This window comes from the organism of the source record quoted next, unplaced genomic scaffold (genome assembly GCF_019419815.1).
Source record: "Pyrus x bretschneideri cultivar Hongxiangsu unplaced genomic scaffold, Pyrus_bretschneideri_v1 Contig48, whole genome shotgun sequence".
Taxonomy (NCBI): domain Eukaryota; kingdom Viridiplantae; phylum Streptophyta; class Magnoliopsida; order Rosales; family Rosaceae; genus Pyrus; species Pyrus x bretschneideri.
In genome coordinates this window covers 1,603,869-1,622,852 of record NW_025999785.1, presented here as the reverse complement: position 1 = coordinate 1,622,852, position 18,984 = coordinate 1,603,869, and the positions used below count along the sequence as shown (strand labels likewise).

The 18,984-nt window shown below is 37.4% G+C and overlaps 4 non-coding genes and 1 pseudogene across 4 annotated transcripts; 4 read left to right on the top strand and 1 right to left on the bottom strand.

Moving 5' to 3' along the window:
• Positions 1 to 9,366: 9,366 nt before the first annotated feature.
• On the top strand, positions 9,367 to 9,528 carry LOC125470110. Its single transcript, XR_007252350.1, has one exon. It is a non-coding gene; the product is annotated as a U1 spliceosomal RNA (small nuclear RNA).
• Positions 9,529 to 10,206: 678 nt separating this feature from the next.
• LOC103954441 lies at positions 10,207 to 12,672 on the bottom strand (annotated as a pseudogene).
• A 964-nt stretch (positions 12,673 to 13,636) lies between these two features.
• LOC125470113 lies at positions 13,637 to 13,798 on the top strand. Its single transcript, XR_007252353.1, has one exon. It is a non-coding gene; the product is annotated as a U1 spliceosomal RNA (small nuclear RNA).
• An 883-nt stretch (positions 13,799 to 14,681) lies between these two features.
• LOC125470114 lies at positions 14,682 to 14,838 on the top strand. Its single transcript, XR_007252354.1, has one exon. It is a non-coding gene; the product is annotated as a U1 spliceosomal RNA (small nuclear RNA).
• Positions 14,839 to 15,907: 1,069 nt separating this feature from the next.
• Positions 15,908 to 16,068, top strand: LOC125470108. Its single transcript, XR_007252348.1, has one exon. It is a non-coding gene; the product is annotated as a U1 spliceosomal RNA (small nuclear RNA).
• The last annotated feature ends 2,916 nt before the right edge of the window (positions 16,069 to 18,984 follow it).

Here is an 18,984-nt window from a genome sequence, read left to right as displayed (position 1 = left end):
TCGCTTTATTGAAGCAAAATTATGATATGTAAAAGACTATTGTATTGATTATTTATTTGTCACATATATTCTTATGGAGTGATGCTATTCACACTTCTTTTTAATTAATTCTCACACACATCTCTCAAATTTCGGTAGTCGGATCAAATAAATTGAAGTAGATAAAAGAACAAAAACTATGAAGAAGCATTTGAGAGGTAAAAAAGAATGTGTGGATAGTATCGTCCCTCTTAGATATTTCATTGTTTATCATTCATTTGCTCCAAAATTAAAATTGTCCAATACGATAGATACATGGTCAATAAGGAAAACCCTTTCATCTTGATTTTGGTACAGTAACACAGAATCCTTATTAGAAAGAGCTTGTATAGATATGTAATTTAACTAAAAACCATATTGTTTACTCAAAAGTATGAGTATATAATTAATAAATCTTTGAGTTGGGATGATGCCATGGCCTAATGGCGATTAATATCAAATTTGGACCACTAATCCATTATCTGCGAAAATGATTAAGGGTTGCATACGCTATAAGACACGTTTAACCTACTTTTAAGGAAAGCAAAACCCTAATTCAAAAGCTCCTCCTTTTCATTCCAAAGCAAAAGGTTTTTCTTTTCACAGTAAACAGAGCCACATGAGGCCCCAAATACAGCACAAACGTGTGCAAACCAGATCCTGCCAAAATAGTGATACGACAAAAAACATTCAGAGTTCCGTATCAATAGCAAACTTCGTAATGAGAGAAAGCTTCCTTAAGTCGTTGTCCAAGCATGAACTGTGCACCCACCAGTTTTCTAATGGTGGAAAGTTCTCTCGCCACTCCCCAACTGCTGTTTATTGAGCTCAAAATGGATGAGAGAGAGGCTTTTCTATGCTATGGTCTTCTTAATTGCCTAGTCTCGGTTTTCCCTATATAATACCCCTTAATCCACTTCTTATTGTTAGACGAAGTCAATGCCAACGTGTAATCACCGAAACTTAAGGAGTCTCCATTCAGTTCAAACTCCCCCAACAAACCAACATGCCGCCACTTCTTATATCCCCCCTCCCAAAACGACCACCACCACTTGTGATTTCACAATCTCTCTTCCCCCTCCCAAAACATAGATGGAAACCTATGATGCATAGACACGGACACGGACCTTGAGTTGCTTCCTTAGCTCTGATAGTTCGGGGGGCAATTTTCGAGTGCAAAGCGTCTCCATTCAATTCAAACCCCCCCCCCCCCCCAAACAAACCAACACGCCGCCACTTCTTATATCCCCCATCCCAAAACCACCACCACCACCACCACTCGTGATTTCACAATCTCTCTTCCCCCCTCCCAAAACATAGATGGAAAGTTGGAAACAAAGCCGCTCACTGTTCTTTACAAAGGCAACACCTATTTTTTCAATATCACTGCCGAACAGGTTCCTATTCTTCCCCTTTTATCTAGAAATAATGAGTTATAAGGGCCAAAATCTAAAGCACCCAGTGGCAAAGCTGTTGAGGAGCAAAAAGGGGCGGCCGTCCTTCCTTTTGCCAGAAAAGAAGCCCAGAAATCCTAGTTTGTTGTGATGCCGCCCTTCTGGCCCTGGTTTTGCCAGAATCTGCAGACTGCAGTTTTTCGTTGCTACTACGTGCAACTTTTTTTTTTTTTTTTGTAAAATCCAGGCCGATACCATGTCAAAATGTATTGGGGATCCTAGTCACATGACGAAAATACACCCATTACATATTTTGCACCAAAACTTATGTATCGATATATTCGTACCGAAACTTATGTACCAGTGCAATTGTAGCGAAACTTATGTATTGATATATTCGTACCAAAATATATGTACTGATACATTCGTACCGAAACTTATGTACCAATGCATTCGTACCGAAACTTATGTACCACTGCATTCGTACCAAAACTTATGTACCAATACATTCGCGCTGAAATTTATGTACCGATGCAAACGTACCGAAACCTATGTATGTACTATAGTCATGTTCTGAGACATTTTTTACCAAAACTTACGTACTGATGCAAGTGTACCGAACCTTATGTATTGATACATTCGTACCGAAATTTATGCACTGATGCAATCGTACCGAAACTTATTGAATTAATTGTTATTGATTAATTGAATTATTATTGAATTAGTTAAATTATTAGTATATGATATGATTATTGATTTTCTTTATCAGAATATGATTATTGATTAATTGAATTATTATTGAATTCGTTGTTATTCATAGTACACTCTAGGGGTGCAACTCGGACGGGTTAGAAGATCAACCCAACCCTAATTCAATTTTTACAATTTGGGTTGAGTTTTAATTGGGTTCATTCGGATTCAGGTTTAATCGGATTTGGGTTTACTTGGGTTGGTTTCGGATTCAAGATTCCCAACCCATCACATCTTTTTGAAAAAATGTCAATATGATGCAAGAATGATGTGATATGTGTGATATAGATTAGATTGTTTAAAGATGCATGTGCAAATCTTGGATCACAGGTTGGATGCTTCAAAAGTTTTAGAGTGGATAATGGTTGCTATGACCTACTATTCGCCTTTTCATTCCAAAGCAAAAGGTTTTTCTTTTCTTGGGGTGATATTCTTCAATACCCCTTACTCCACTTCCTATTGTTAGACGAAGTCAGTGCCAACACTTGAGGAGTCTCCATTCAGTTCAAACTCCACTCCACCCCCCCTCCACTGGCCGGCCCCAACCAACCCACACTCTGCATACTTGTTTTTGCACACAGGCAAATATTGCATTAGGGGGTTGATCGTATGAGACTTCTTTTCGTATTCTAAACCACGTGGGCTTTTACAATCTTGCCACCGAAGTGATATAAATACCCCCACCTCCCATTCCAGCTTTGTATACCGACACCAATTCGTTGACAAGAGCTCATAAAATCAGTCAATCTCCCTCACTCACTTAGGAGCAAAGTTCACTTGGGTTTCTCTAGCACTTCTTTGGGTATGTTTTGTGACCAAACCACCACCACCACCACCACCCAAATCACAATCTCTCTTCCCCTTCCCCCCTCCCAAAACATAAATGGAAACAAAGCCGTTCATCATTCTTTACGAAGGCAGCACCTTTGTTTTCAATATCATTGCCGAACAGGTTCCTCTTCTTCCCCTTTTATCTAGAAATAATGAGTTGTAAGTAGAGGCGGATCTATTACCTTCTGCAAAATAGGAGAAAGAAGATGACTATTTTTCTTTCAAATTACTTGGCTAAAACGAGACCGTTTTGAGCCAAACCATTAAAAAAAATGGAAAGCGTGCATTTTTTATTGTGATTGGACATCCGGTCACATCTCTTTGGTTTAAACTCCACGTGAGGTTTACACACTGGGACTCTTCCAACCAATTAAAAACTTTAAACTTACCCTCCCCCTTTATGCTTATCGATGATTGCTGCCCAGTGGGCCTATAATCTTTGTTGTGCAGGCCGATAATATATTAGAAGAACTTCATCACCACCAGCATATGCAACAATTGCAGCAGTTGGTTAATCGGGTTGGGTGGGGTTGGACAAATGATCAACCCAACCTAACCCAACCCAATCAATGCAGGGGTTGAAATCGGGTTAGGTTCGGACGGGTTATAACTTTAAAAAAACCTGTTTTGTTCAGGTTTAAAATCGGGTTGAACATAAGCGGGTTCGGATTGACCCAACCCAAATTACATCCCTAATGAGCAGGTTCGGGTGGGCTCAACCCAAGTTGCACCCCTAATCCCAACCCATCACAACATCTTTTTGAAAAAACTTCAATATGATGCAAGAATGATGTGATATGTGTGAAAAAACTAGTTTTTCCTTCCAATTACCAAAATCTGTTGTGATGTCGAGTTTGTTAACTGCTCTACAAGTTCTAGCTTCTGGGGTAGAATTTCTTAATTTCACCAAGGATTCACGGTAAACATGGCATGGGATTATGAACAATTCAACAGAGCAATACTACTACGTGAATTATGAACAATTCAATTGAGCTAGCATGAAAAAATATAATATTAATTAATGAATTATACATATAAACGGAAACCTATTCTCCTCCCAGCTTTTCGAATCAAGTTGTAAATGCACCAGGACCATAAGCAAAAGAATTAGGTGTTGTATCTTTCTGTTGTAAAATACATCGACATTAATACCCCATTTAATGTATGCTGAGTAGTTGGTCTGCACAGCTGATATAGTTTGCGTCCGAGGGAATATCTGCCGTCCTCCTTGATTTTCCCGATACCTTTTTGTTTCGTAGTTGTCTTTCCGCTTCCTTCCTCTCCCCTCCATAGAAGTTCTGAACTCAAATTAGACAGTCCTTCTTGACATAACCATAAGAATTTATGGACCGCGGAACTTCGGATAATCCTCCACGATTCGCAGCTAGAGCTGGGTTAGTACATCTAATTTTCCTTTACTTTCCTTTTCCTTATTAGTTATCATCTTTTTAGTTTTTTTTTTTTTTTTTTTTTTTTTTGCATCTATTCTTCTCTGAAACCTTTTCATTCATGCACGGTCAGTTCGGTGAAAGTCTACTGGCCTTTGCATTCAATCACAAGCCGATTGTAAAGCATAAGGGAAATAGTACACAATCCTGTGAGCACACGTCTTGTACGAGGTACCGGGTGATATCTATAATAAGAAAGTGAGTAAGGCCGGGTGATATCTATAACGAGAGAGAGAGAGAGAGAGAGAGAGAGAGAGAGAGAGAGAGAGAGAGAGAGAGAGAGAGAGAGAGAGAGAAGTGATCGAGCATCCTCTCCTAAGCTCAGGATGTGGATCCTCCTGACCAGCCCATCTGGATCATTCAAAATTAATCGAATGGCTAAACATGAAGACTTTCTAAAAATTATAATAATTGCAACCGTTGGATTAAATTTGAATGGTCCAGATGAACTGTGACGACCAACAGAAGATGTGTGAACATGTTGTTTGTCATCATTGATTACGCATGTGATTACACTATTTCTTGACTTGTTCTACAATATTAGTCAAAATATTTTCTGAAAATCTTGAAAAGATACCAAAATGATTTATTGACAACAGAATTAACGGTACATGTACAATTCGGAGAACTGAAACATCTTAATAACTAGAGAGAAAGAAAGCAAATTTTAAAAACATTTTCAAGATAATCATCTCATGAAATGATCCAAGCCGTCCAATGCATAAAAATATTACAAAAAGCAAGTCCAACTTTTTAAAACGAATCAAGAGTGTTTCCATCAAATTTTACAGCCTGATAATATGGTATCATACACTCTAGGACCTCTCTCTCTCTCTCTCTCTCTCTCTCTCTCTCTCTCTCTCTCTCTCTCTCTCTCTCTAGTTACGTAATAAAACGACATTATAAAAAATGATGCTTAAATCCTCCTTTAAATAATATGATTAGTCCAAATCATTTCTTTGAATATTCTGGTTAGTCCAAACTCTCCTTCGAATATTTCGGATAGTTCACACCAAAGTGAAGTCACTTAGTTGATAATTAGCCTATTGTACAATGTTTTCACATTACATGAAACATTGCCAACAATGATTATAACTTGTTTGTATTTGATAAATAATGAACAACATCAATATTATCTACTATCTAAAAGGATTTAGTTATCTAAATTTTTTTGGGACCTACCCTTTTAAACTTTGCCCCTCTCCTCGACAATTCCTAACTTCACCACTGAAAGCACCCTTTTATTAATTAACTAATTTTTTGTTTAATTAGTTGGTACTTAGTTTCTAATTGATTGGGTTTTGTTGTGCAGGCTGCAGCACCAGCAGCAGCAGCGTCGAAGGGCGTCAAATGTCAATGGAAAAGTTTATGGAGAAAGTCAAAAATAGGTAAATTCATGATTAAAAATTGTCCAAAATAAATAGTAAATGTGAAAATAATAACGCGTTTTTGGTTTTGGATAAGATTACAAGTTCCAAGGAAATTAGGAACTTAATCGTGAACGTGGCTATGCGAGTTTTTTTATTATTTTTAATAATGATTTTTTATGGGTATTTTTCAAAAGACAATTAATTACATTTTTATTTATTTATTGCGGAGTACAATTACTTTAATTAAATATTGTGTTTACTATTTGAATATTAAATATGTTAATTATTTTAAATTTTTTTCTAATTTTATCCAATGAACCACTCGATCCGTTAACTTTCACCAAACCGACGAAATTGGACAGAGAGCATTAATTATTAATTTTGTATTGCCAACCCAACGACAAAGTTTGTCATATAAATATTGTTTAGTCGACGAATTGTTGTCTATCAGATCACACCTAATTTAATGAAATTCAAAACATGTGTTCACACAACAACCAAAATTTTGTCGATTAAACTTCTCTCCGTCGGGTAAACCTCAGTCAACGCATGTTTGTCCGACGGATTGTCGTTGCAAATTTCGTCGAGTAAATAGAAGTTGTGATCTAATAAATGACCCTTTCGCAATTGGATTTAAGCTGATGTTTGAATGTTAGAAAGTGATATTTCATCTTGGTCCAGGACTCGAAGAGCTTTAGGAGCTTTATGTTCATAAGGTTGGAACCGAGGGTATTTGATGAGTTCATTAGGATAGCAAGAATACACGTTCGGGATTTTGAAATTACTTATAGCAGATATGGAGGCATACGAAGATTAAAATCTTATAAACTACATGTTTTGATTGCTAAGATCATTGCAGATTTTTTTGCAAGTAACCTGATCTAAATTCACATTTAAAAGAATTTTTATTGCTCTTAGAACAAGAATTTTTCTTGTAGAACTCCTGCACTTTGATGTCTGCAAGAATCTGTCAGCCAAAAGGCTCAAGATAAACATTAGTTTGTGTTCTCCTAGAAACTCCACTGTTAGTTCTCCGATGTGTATTTGGAACTAATAAGGTGGAAGATCTTTAGGTGGAAGCCCCTTCACGTCTGGCGAATTTTCAAATCTAACACGTGGACAATACAACAGGATGATGTGGAGCACGTGTAACCATTTAGCTTCACACTGTGACAACCTGCTCTGTACCAAAACTTACATACTGATACATTCGTACTAAAACTTATGTACCGATGCAATTGCACCGAAACTTATGTACCAATAAATTGTACCAAAGCTTATGTGTCCATACACATGTACCGAAACTTATGTATTGATGCATTCGTACCGAAACTTATGTACCGATGCAATTGTACCGCTACATTCATACCGAAACTTATGTACCAATACATTCGTGCCGAAACTTATGTATCAATGCAATCTTACCGAAACTTATGTGCCGATACATTCGTACCGAAACTTTGTACCAATGCAATCATACCGAAACTTATGTACCGATGCAATCTACCGATACTTATGTACCGACTCAATCGTATCGAAACTTACGTGCTGATACTTCTGAACCTATGAGGTTTTTTTTTTTTTTAATATAAAATTGGTTTTGTATTGCTGTTTATTTTTTTAAGGGGCTTTTGGATCTAGTTCCAAAAACATAGGTAGTTTTGAGACTGAGTCCAGTTATCCAATTACATATTTTGATATCAATTTTACCCCTTCATAATCATTTATTCAGTTTTTAAATTTTGAATATTTAAATACTCAAACTAAAATATTATCTAGTAACCACGTACTATTTATGAAGAAAACAAAACCGATATAATCTAGTAACTTCCTACCTATTGTATAGGAAGAAAAATGTTTTATACCTACAAAGCAGATATAATCTACCTGCAAAACAAAAATAAAATACCTATTGTATTGGAAAAAAAATGCTGGGAACATATGGCGGAACATAGAAATATAAATATGATATAATATACCTCTATTCAAGGAACGAATTTGGTGGAAAGAACACAAAAATATCATCCATGAAAAAAATAGACAAAAAAGAGGAGGATTGATAGAAGGAATTGATTGGAAGAAATAAAAAAGGAGGGATGAAACAGACTGGGGTTGAGGTGATTATATGGCTATAACTAATCCTACAATTAAGGGATTAGTTAAACGACAAATAATCCTGTAATTAAGAAATTTTGTGTATTTACAACAATTCGATTTACAACAATTCGTAAACCTAAGGAGTAAATATGATACAAACCACAAATAAGCATACATGAAATCTCAATTATTGGACCTATTTCAATGAAGTGGACTAATTCCACTAATTGGATCTATATCAAGTTATCATTTTTTTTAATTATAAAAAATTGAATTTTAATAAGTATTATCTATTTATATGATTGAAGCATAACAAAATACATTAAGTATAGAGAGGTAGACAATTTCGGATGGTAGGTTATAAATAATAAATGTGCTGTAAATACTTAAATATGGTAAGTTTTAATAACAGGGACTTAAATTAGATTAATAAAACCATTTAGATTAAAATCTAAAAAGAATCATATTTAACTCATAAAATCTAAAAGCCCCCATCACTTTTCCCTCTAACTCTCCCTCTCACATTGCTTGTCTTTCTTCTCTGCAACAACACAGAGAAATCACCCTCACTCGTCATCTCCTCCGCCGAGCTCCACCAGGCCATTCCAAATCACCATCTCGCCTTTCTCTTTTCTTTGGACCAAGAAAAATCTAGGATGGGGCTTCGAGCTCAACACTAAACCAGGGAACCCTTCAAACCAAAGACAAATCTCCCTCTCACATGTATCAACGGTTAAAAATCACCTACATACAGTTAGAAATTACGAAGATGCATGTAGGTTGCATTTTTAGAGAGAGAGAGAGAGAGAGAGAGAGAAGGGTTTTTTTATTTCGAAAGGAGGAATGAAATGGATTGGTGTGCAATTAATTAATAGTTAGTGGTCATTGCATATTGTGTTTTACAAAGTGGGCTTTTTTTAATCTGTGTTTTGTAAAAGGGGCTATTCTAGCTAAAGTTTGCAAAATATTAAGTGGTCGTCATCATCTGTAAGCGTTCAAGAGATCAGTTTTGATGTGACAAATAATGTATGAAATCAATACACAATGAGATAAATTTACTAAATATAAAGAACTATAACTCTAAACCCCAACCCTAACTAGAGGTTTAGAAACTCACATCACAAGTAATCTGGCGGTTACAATCTCTTGCCACATCACGTGGTATGGTTGGTTGGTTGCATGGGCGTATACAAGGGTCCCTTGGGATCCTATTGTTCAATCAAACTCACAAAAGCATGATACCCCTATATTTTCATCCCCACCCAAGACTGTAGGCAAACCATTAAAAGGGGGACTTTGCGTACTAAGACCCGACATACGTTGCACATCTGTATCTCTTTCCATTTTTGCGAACAAAGCTTAAAGAATAGTAGAGGCAGTGGATCCCACATCGACTAACTAACGTCAAAGGAGTCAGGCAGGATGGGTATAAAACGAAAAGGATGGACGCGGTGAAACATACTTACCTGGACAGGGTCAATGGGCGATCGCGAAGGCTCATGGCCTAGGTTGGTGACCTTCATTGCACTCCGAAGGGGTGCCTGCCTATGGTCTCCTCAATGTAGGAGAGCCAATGTCATAATTTGTTGCTGCGGGGGCTTGCGTTCGCGCAGCCCCTACCCAATTTAAGTTTAGTTGTTTATAAATGATTAAAGCATTAATCTATGTGAATCCATATTTTAAGTAGTTGTGTTATTGGTTGAGAATGCTTATGAAAACTGTGGTTGTTACTGGTCACGAATGTTATATTGGCATGTTTTTAGTTCGGAATGTTATGGAGGTCCATCTAGGCTAGTATTTCTCGGTCTCTTCGTTTTGGTAGAGGAGATATGTGGAAGGGTCCGAAATGATATGTTGGCATCTCAGGGCCTAGGCCTTGATCTGTTCACTTTGGTGGATATATATGAAATAAGGTTTGCAAAGATGACACTAACTCAAAACAGGGGTCGTATTATTGATCTAAAATATCACGGAGTCATCATGATGTGCAAAGAACACCGAGTGAAATAGCGCAAAGCACTCCTTATATCTTCGCATTAGTAGGGCGACCCCCAACTACAATGGTGCACAAAGCACTCCTAAACCATCAAACCTCAAAACACTATATTTGGTGCAAAAAATGCAAAAATCTTAATTTTGATTGAAATGTTGACTCGGTGTAAGTGTTGAATTTAGGAAAGGATGTTGATTAGTTCTGCTGAAGCTACCAACAAGATGACCTACACGAATCAGAACTTTTGCTCAATCATACAATGATACAAATCACAAATTGGAATTGTATGGAATTCGACAACATTGTCAGTCGAATTTCATGTTTTCTGCAACGTGCCTAATGGAATCGAAGAGCGCAGTAGACAAATAACGCTCTCCGAAGCTGAGGAACACAACCTGTAGAGACAAGAAGGGAAAGCAGAGATGTTGATGGACTTGGATTGGGAGAAATGCAGCCCAGTAAGGTTCTATTTCAACTCGGAAAAGGCATTTGGACTTACAACAATGAGTTTCCCAGCATTTTCTTGCCTCTTTGCTAACTTTATAGCAGCTGCTGCAGCACCAGATGAAATCCCCCCTACAAATTATTTGCAACGAGAGAAATCTCACATTCCGAAATTCTGTATCAGAAAATCATGGTGAGTAAAAAATTCATAGAATCATCATGATTGTAAAAGTGGTTCCAACTAATCGCTATCATAGCAGAAGACCTTCTTTTAGGGAAAGTAGCTTAGAAGTTTTGATAGCTTCCTCGCTGGATACCTAAGCGGAAACATGAGCATTCGTTAAAAGGAATTTCAAAATCGTTTGGACAATGTACTTGCTGTTATAACAAATACATGCAAGTATCAGAAACAGTTAGAAACTTTTTTGTTCGACAAAGTAAAATCAATCTGTCAGGACAAGAATTTGAACCTGTCCGTAAAAGATCATCTGTTATCGTTTCTAAAACGTTAAAAACCACGCTGATTACTGAAAAATATGATCTACTATAATAATGGTAAAACTAACCACTGAAAAATGCAACAAGGACTTGTGCAAGCAGGTAATGTCACATCTAAAATATAATGATTTCAAGACTTACTTGAATAACTTCGTCGAGAAGGCTAACATCCAGAACTTTGGGTATGAAACCGGCACCAATTCCTTGGATCAAATGTATCCCTTTGAAGCATGTGCATATTATGTATCCAGATATGCAAACGTCAATATATGAGGACAAAATCTCAAATACTGTGAAATCGTAACTCATCTGGTGTGCCACCATTCAAGATAGCACTTTCGGCTGGCTCTACCCCGTAAACCTAGACATAAACAAAACAAATCATAAGACTACACCATGTAAGTTATGATAGACTTCTCTCTTTACAAACGCGTATAATGCAACCTTGATGTCGGAATTTTTCTCTTTTAGGAACTTCCCTGCACCAGTTACTGTCCCTCCAGTCCCTATCCCTGCAACTAGAGCATCAACTTTCCCTCCCAAGTCTCTCCATATCTCCGGGCCAGTGGTTTCATAGTGAATCTACACTAACGATAAGAAAATGATTCTTACACTCTCAAACAAATCTAGCCATGTCATGGTTGCTGCAAAAAGTACCTTCGGATTTGCAGGATTTTCAAATTGGCAAAGCATATGACTATTAGGTGTGTTACTCAGCAACTCCTCGGCCTTATCAAAAACTCCCTTAATACCCTTGGCAGGATCTGTTATGTACACCTCAGCTCCAAACGCTCCTTCTTTCGAGACTCACTATGGATGGCATGCTTAGCTTGAGCTTGTAACCCTTGCTAGCAGCAAGGAACGCTAATCCAATGCCGGTGTTTCCACTCGTGGGCTCAACGAGGACAGTCTTTGGCGAATCAGTGCCCAAGAATCACATAAACAAGCCAGGGAAGTATGTTAGTTAAAACACTCCACATCTGGGATTATATTTTCATATTTTCTATCGAAAAATCTATAGGCTGCCGCAAGAATATAAAATGTAAAAGCCATCCAACCACAGCAGTAAGCACAATGGTGTTTCAATCCAACCTCCCCTGGTGTAATCAGACCTTTATCCTCTGCGTCCTTGATCATACTATACGCAATTCTGCATAGTAAAATTTGAGACAGACTCCACATCCCTTGCTAAATTGTTTTCGTAGTAGAAAAACAAAACAAAGATTCTAGGGAAAAATAAGAAAGAACATGCCTGTCTTTCACACTAGAGCAGGGTTCCATTGTCTCTAGCTTGGCAGCAATTCGAGCTACACAACCATCCACAACATTATTGAGAACACCATTGGGGTATTGCCGATTGACTGCATAAATCACGTAAGAGAACGAAAAGAAAACATACTGTAAGACACGTTAAAATCTACAAAAACTGAAATGAAAACGAGGTAAAGAATCATCGGAAGCTAAAGAATCTCAGAGAAATATTTACTTCGGTGACATCTTTCCTGATTGCACAGTTGCCCTCCATGTTATCTTTCCAGGCTGCAATTAAGCTGATAAAGAAGTGGAAGAGTGAAAGAACTTGTAAACAAGAAGGTTGGCAAAAGAGATCACTAAAGTCTTACTTGCATACCAAGTAATTGCTGATAAATATTGTAAATTTTTTATAATATTTTGTAGCAGTTTTTCAAATTTTCAACCACATTCGATACAAAATTTAAGCTGAGAAAGAAAACCCAATTATTTGACAATCAAACAAGGAGAACCGAAGTCTAACATTGCAACCTCATCGCAGTTTGGGATTAATAAATAAATAATGATGATGATGATGATTATAATTTAAAAAAAAAAAAAAAAAACAATCGTTGATTTCCAAATATTGTTTCTGAGAGATACGGGAACTCTTTTGCTTTAACTTTCTATTCTGTTTTAGTCAAACACAGCTTTGCACGCTTGTCATTCTTTTTGCACTATTGACAAGGCAAATTCTTGAGTGTAACCGTGATATATATTATCGAAGAGTAAAACTTAGTGAAACATGATGATATATATTATTTACATGAACATGGTTTGTAGCTTGTTTTCTCTTGGTTATAAGAGCGTTTGTAGCCCTCGGATTCTAATGTGAATTACTTGCCAACACAGCTTGTACAAGAAACAAATGAATGGAAAAAGTTCATGGAGTGTTGGGTTGAGAACATTGCAGTTGATAACAATTACAAGCTAAGTTTAGGCACAGAAAGCGTATAAGCTAACGGGTCGGTACAAAATTAGACTTCCAACTGTTTATGGGTACAACCGTTTACAATATAAATAGATGATTATAGGTATTTTCCGTTGGTACAAACATGTACTCATTTAACTCTCGTTTGCTTTTGCGTTCTCTTTCCTCTCGACTAACGGAAACATTGAAAACTCTGACATAGACATGAGGTTTGACTTTTAATTTTTTATCAGTGTAGTCTTAATTAAACTAATCCTTTATGCAACTTACATTTTCTCATAATAACAATAAATTAATTATTCTGGTGTTCTGATTAGTGATTAATTATCATGGGTTCATAACTTGATTATAGTAAACAAACACGAGCTGAACTCATATATACATACATGTGTGTGTGTGTGTGTTGATGCTCCTATATGTTCTTGCTGTCTATATAGTGGTTGCTAAGTGCGAATCCAATTAGTTTTGCCCATCCCTAGGTGTCATTAGTAAGCATGTCCCACATCGACAAACTAAGGTCAAAGGAATCAGGCCGGACTGGTATAAACAAGAAACGATGAGCATGTAGAGAAGTACTTACCTGGACAGGGTCTATGGGCGATCATGAAGGTTCATGGCCTGGGTTGGTGACCTTCATTGCACTCTGAAGGGGTGCCTGCCTATGGTCTCCTCAACGTAGGAGAGCCAGTGTCAAAATTTGTTGCCGTTGGGGCTTGCGTCCGCGCAGCCGCTACCCAATCTCAAGTTAAACGGTTTGTTAATCTAAATATAGCAGTTGTTGACGCAATTTTGCCTTTGTCTTTTATGAACAGAAATTATAGAACTCTAGGATCTTACTTCACCTAAAACCAATTCCCTGTTTAGCCAAATCATATAGCGTATTCATTGATGTTCTAGTTGTATGATGATGTTAGGGACTTAAGTGGAACGAGTTAATGACGTTCCAAACCAAAGCCATGTAAACTATTAAGTCCAATATGTTCCATGGAAGTCTCTCTAACTAAGCCAAAAGTAATAGTGATTGTACCGATAACTTAGATTAGCAAAAACCAATCGCCTCCTTTTTTTATTCTTAGTATGTGTTGGAAAGTGACTGAATTTAGTTTTTATATATGTTGATTCTAATCCCTGGGTATTCCCTAGCCACTTGCAATATAGAATAATTGTCAATTTTTTATTAGTGTAGATCTTTTTATTTATTTGAACTATAATTTAATTAAAATTCAAAACACAGAGATGATGATTTGAACTTAAATACAAAGCGGAGAATAAAAATGATTTAACGAAATGTAGGCTTTGGTATGCAAAACACTAGGTTATTGTGGAATTAAAAACATGGGTGGAAAGGGGAGCTATCAAAAATTAATGGTGCGACTTTATTATTTTGGTTTGCAGCCTTTGGTGTTGATGCTCACGTTGATCTAATAGGTTTTTTTTTTTTTCTTTTTTTTTTTTTTTAAGACAAGCGTTGATCTAACAGGTTTGATTTTAGCTAAAAATGGTAAGTTCTCCTTTGCAAACTTCGGTTTTTGTGTGGATTCGTCCCACATTGACCAAGTACAGAAAGCGGAGGGAAGTGAGGGGGTATAAATAAGAAATGCAGGTGACGGCTACAACTTACATACCTGCACGGGGTCGAATGGGTGATCAAGTAGGCCCATGGCCTAGGTGGGTGGCCCCCATTGCACTTTGGAGGTGCACTTGCCTAACATCTCCCTAGAGGAGACTGTACGTCGTAATTTGTGGCGGTGGGGCTGTGTACGCGCGGCCCCTCTAAAATTCTATTCTCAAATATTTTATTTATATTGCTGGTCGATTATTCATTATAAAGAGTAAGTTACGTAAAACGCTATGCTGCTAATTCGCCATGTGGACCCATCTCACCCGTTAAATTTAGCATTTATTTAATGGGTATATTCCTTAACAGATGAACCCAATCATCCGTGACTAATGTATCATTTTGGGTATGTCCGCGAAACTCCTTGGTTCCATTGTGACACATCAATTTATCATGTGTACAGAAATTAAAGTCGTTATACATAACATCGTATTATCAAATAAAAAAATGTTCAAATAAATCCGTAACATACAATTTTATCATTAGTAGTCATACTATACGGTCTATGCAAGTCTATAATTAGGAGTCATACTTTGAAAGGCATGTTCTATGCCATTTGCCAATTCTCTTCTAATTTTGTTATCTATTAATCGATTGGAGAAAAGACTCTTAATTTTCTTCTAAATGTATTCCTCTCACTGTAATAAACTACAAAATAAAAAGACACGGACATAGCCTGAAACTCGAGTTGAATTGAATGAACCATATAAATACTCGTGTTTCTTGTATGCTTGCACAATTTTACGTCTTGACTGCACCAATCCAATTTTTATCACATTCATTTGCAAACATGCATTTTAAAGACAACCAATATCGATATTTCATATTGTTCGAATTGGCCAACTTTGCACTCAAATCATGCTGTAACAAAAAGAATTAAGCTCTAAATCTTGCACATAGATGATAGACCACGAGAGGAAGTATTGTTACATGAGAGCTCTGTGCAACTCTATATTAGATTTCATCTTGATGATTCTATGAAGGCTTATTAATTTGTATCCCATATTATAATCCAATGGGGTCTCCCAGCTTGTGAAAGTTGAGTGCATATATCCCACGCACTTATCACATATAGGACTTATCAGGATAGTCAATGGGATGCGAGAAAGATCCCAGAAAAGTAAGCAACTTAATGGACAAGATGCGCACGAGTCCCACATCGGCTAGAGTAAAGCAAGAGAAGAGAGAAGGTGCTATAAAAAGAAGTGAGAAGCAACGTAGCAACATACTTACCTGGACGGGGTCAATGAGCGATCAAGAAGGCTCATGGCCTAGGTTGGTGACCTTCATTGCACTTAGAAGGGGTGCCAGCTTAAGGTCTCCCCAAGTGGGAGAGCCTACGTCATAATTTATTGCACTGGGGGCTTGCGTTCGCGCAGCCCCTGCAAATTTATATCAGATTTCGACTTTGACTTAACGGGAATTTAAGAAATTTTCAGCTGAGGAATAATTTTGAATGTGAACTGGGTTCTTATGTCAGATTTCTACTTGACTTACCGGGAATTTTTGAAATTTTCAACCAAGGAATAATTCTGAATTTGAACTGTTTTCATGATTTTGCGTAGCAACCAGGGAAAAGAGGTGACACGAACGTTTTTTTCAAGGTGGGTGTGGGGTTGGCATCGGGTGGTTTGGTTCGAGGTGGATTTCAGTTTTATTTTTCGTCCCGTTATTCAAGAGTCGGCATTATTGAAACCAACCCACCCAATGAATTGAGCAAACCAACCCACCCAAGCATTGTTTTAGGTGGGGTTGTGTTAGGGCCTCTTCCACAAGTTGAGCCTATTGCTTTCTCTTTTATTTTTGCGTGAGTATAAGTGACAAATTCAAGGCCAATGTTATATTTAGACCTAAATTTAGTGGACTGGTGTTGTTTTGAATCCTTCCGTGTTGCATACCATTAAAATTTCATCATTCATAAAGTACAAGTTCGTTCAAGAGTTGTTGAATTGTATATGTTTGTCTACTAATTACCTTATTATAGCATATAGGTCATCCTATGCCCATACATAACACTAATCAAAGATGATAACCTATCATTCTACAAAACCTCTTATCGGTTGCATTGGTTAGTAGACCCTGCATCATGGCTCAGGATCAGAGACCTTTATATTAAAGTGCGGCTTTTAACCACACGGTCTTGACAGGTCGGTGATTTTTAATCGTAGGCGTTGCATGGGATTACAGTACTCGGAGGAGAGCAAGAGGCCATCAAGCAAGGAACAACAACTCCAATAACCGACCCAAGTATCCGACCTTCACTAAGACATACGGTGGGATGGGTTCACGTTTGAATGAAGGAATTGAATCCACAGTTATTGAATTAGTTGTTGGCATATCGACTCATGTGCACTCATAAGTTCTTGGGCCCTTGAATCATGGTAGAACGCCGCAGTTAGGGGGCCCCGAAATTGGAATGCGGGAGAAAGAATGGAAAGATAAATGGATGGGGAATCCCCCTATGTGTTAGGAGCCAAAAAACGGAAAAATATTCGTGCAAAAGCATGAGAGCCCCAAGCCTATGTAATAATATTATGAGAGTTTTAACGAAAAGATCGCGGTATTATTCACTATAACGAAAAACTACATTTTTACATTAAAAAGTCAATCCTGGTACTATTCACTTTATCCTTTATTTTGTCCTTATCGTTAAAACTCAAAGTTTTCAAGCCATTTTCATTAGTTTTCCTTAATATTAACCCTTGGAAGATAGTTTCCTTAATTTCCCATTCAGTGAGTCTAGCCAACGTCATAACATGTTGTCGTGGGGGCCTCCGTTTGGGAAAAGGATCCGGCGAGTGGTTTGGTTCGAGTTGTAAGATGTTGTCACTGGCTTCCATTCTTCTTCCTTTGGATTTCGTACATCAAGGAGAAAGCTAGCAACTTTTCAACCTTAATATGTTACTTGTATATATGCTCGATAATATGTTACTTGTAACTCCAACACTCATCATTTTACATAAAAATCTATGGGATGAGATTCTCTCCCCTCGAAATCTTCTCACTTCCTTTCTCAGTACGTCTCTCCTTATTGACGTAGCTTAGTTATAACCGTTCAAATAGAAGGGAGCTGAAGGGGAGGGTCATTTGGAGGAGAAAGAATCCTCCTCCAAAATGTAATCCTGCAGGCTGTTTCTCTCGGGGACTAAGAGCAACTCCAGCGTTGGAGCCCTCCCCCCTGGCAATACACTATTCAATCCACCTAATGAACAGTAATTGCCCTTAATGAACAGTAAGTAGCCCTGGCAATAGATTTTGCATCTCCACCGTTACACTTCTATAGCCCTGGCAATAGGCAATAAAATATTAGTATTTTTTTTATTTATAAAATTAATACAAAATAATTTTAAATGTAATATCGGATAAGATTTTTAATCGTTCTCGTTGCGCCACGTGTCATTATCCTAAATATTATTAAATAATACAAAATAATACAATTATTGGTGATGGATTTCTGATAAGATTATTAACCAATCACGTCGCGCCACGTGTCATAATCGGTTCACAATCTTTGAGGATAGATTTCCATCAGATTTTAAACGAATGACGGCATGCCACGTGTCATAATTTGTTAACAATCTTTGATGATAGATTTCCATCAGATTTTTAACGAATGACGGCATGCCACGTGGCATTATGCAGAACGTAATCCTTTCTGAATCCTCTATATAATCCACCATCCATCTTCACAAATCTCACACCAAAATTCTCAAGATCTCTATCATTATTCATAATTTATGCTTCCTTATTCACAAAAAATCAGTATCAATATTCATAGTTTCTGTTTCTTTCTTTCAATGTCTTCTTCTTCTTCCTCAAGGATGATGTGGGAATTGAATCAGGAAGAGGAAGACTTGTTTAACCAATCAGAATCAATGTTCAATCACCAGGGGGTAAGAAATGAGAGGGAAGAAGATGAGGAGCATCGAATGAGAGATGACGACGTAAGAAGGGGCAGAGCCTCACATTCCCGTCGAGTCATCCAAGTTGCGGCTCAGATCTGCAGGCCCAGCCGTTCCGGAAACCTTGATAGAAGCAGGCAACGACGAGGTATTGAACTCTTGGATGATTATTTTGTTCCTAATAGTGCATTCCCTGATACGTACTTTAGACGTCGTTTTAGAATGGAACGACATTTGTTCAACAAAATCATGATTGCTGTTTGCAACCATGATTCTTATTTTGTGCAAAAAAAAGATGCTTTTGGTGCTATAGGTCTACTGCCGGAGCAAAAAATTACTGCTGCCTTGCGGATGCTTGCATATGGAGCATCTGCAGACCAAGTGGATGAGATAACGAGGA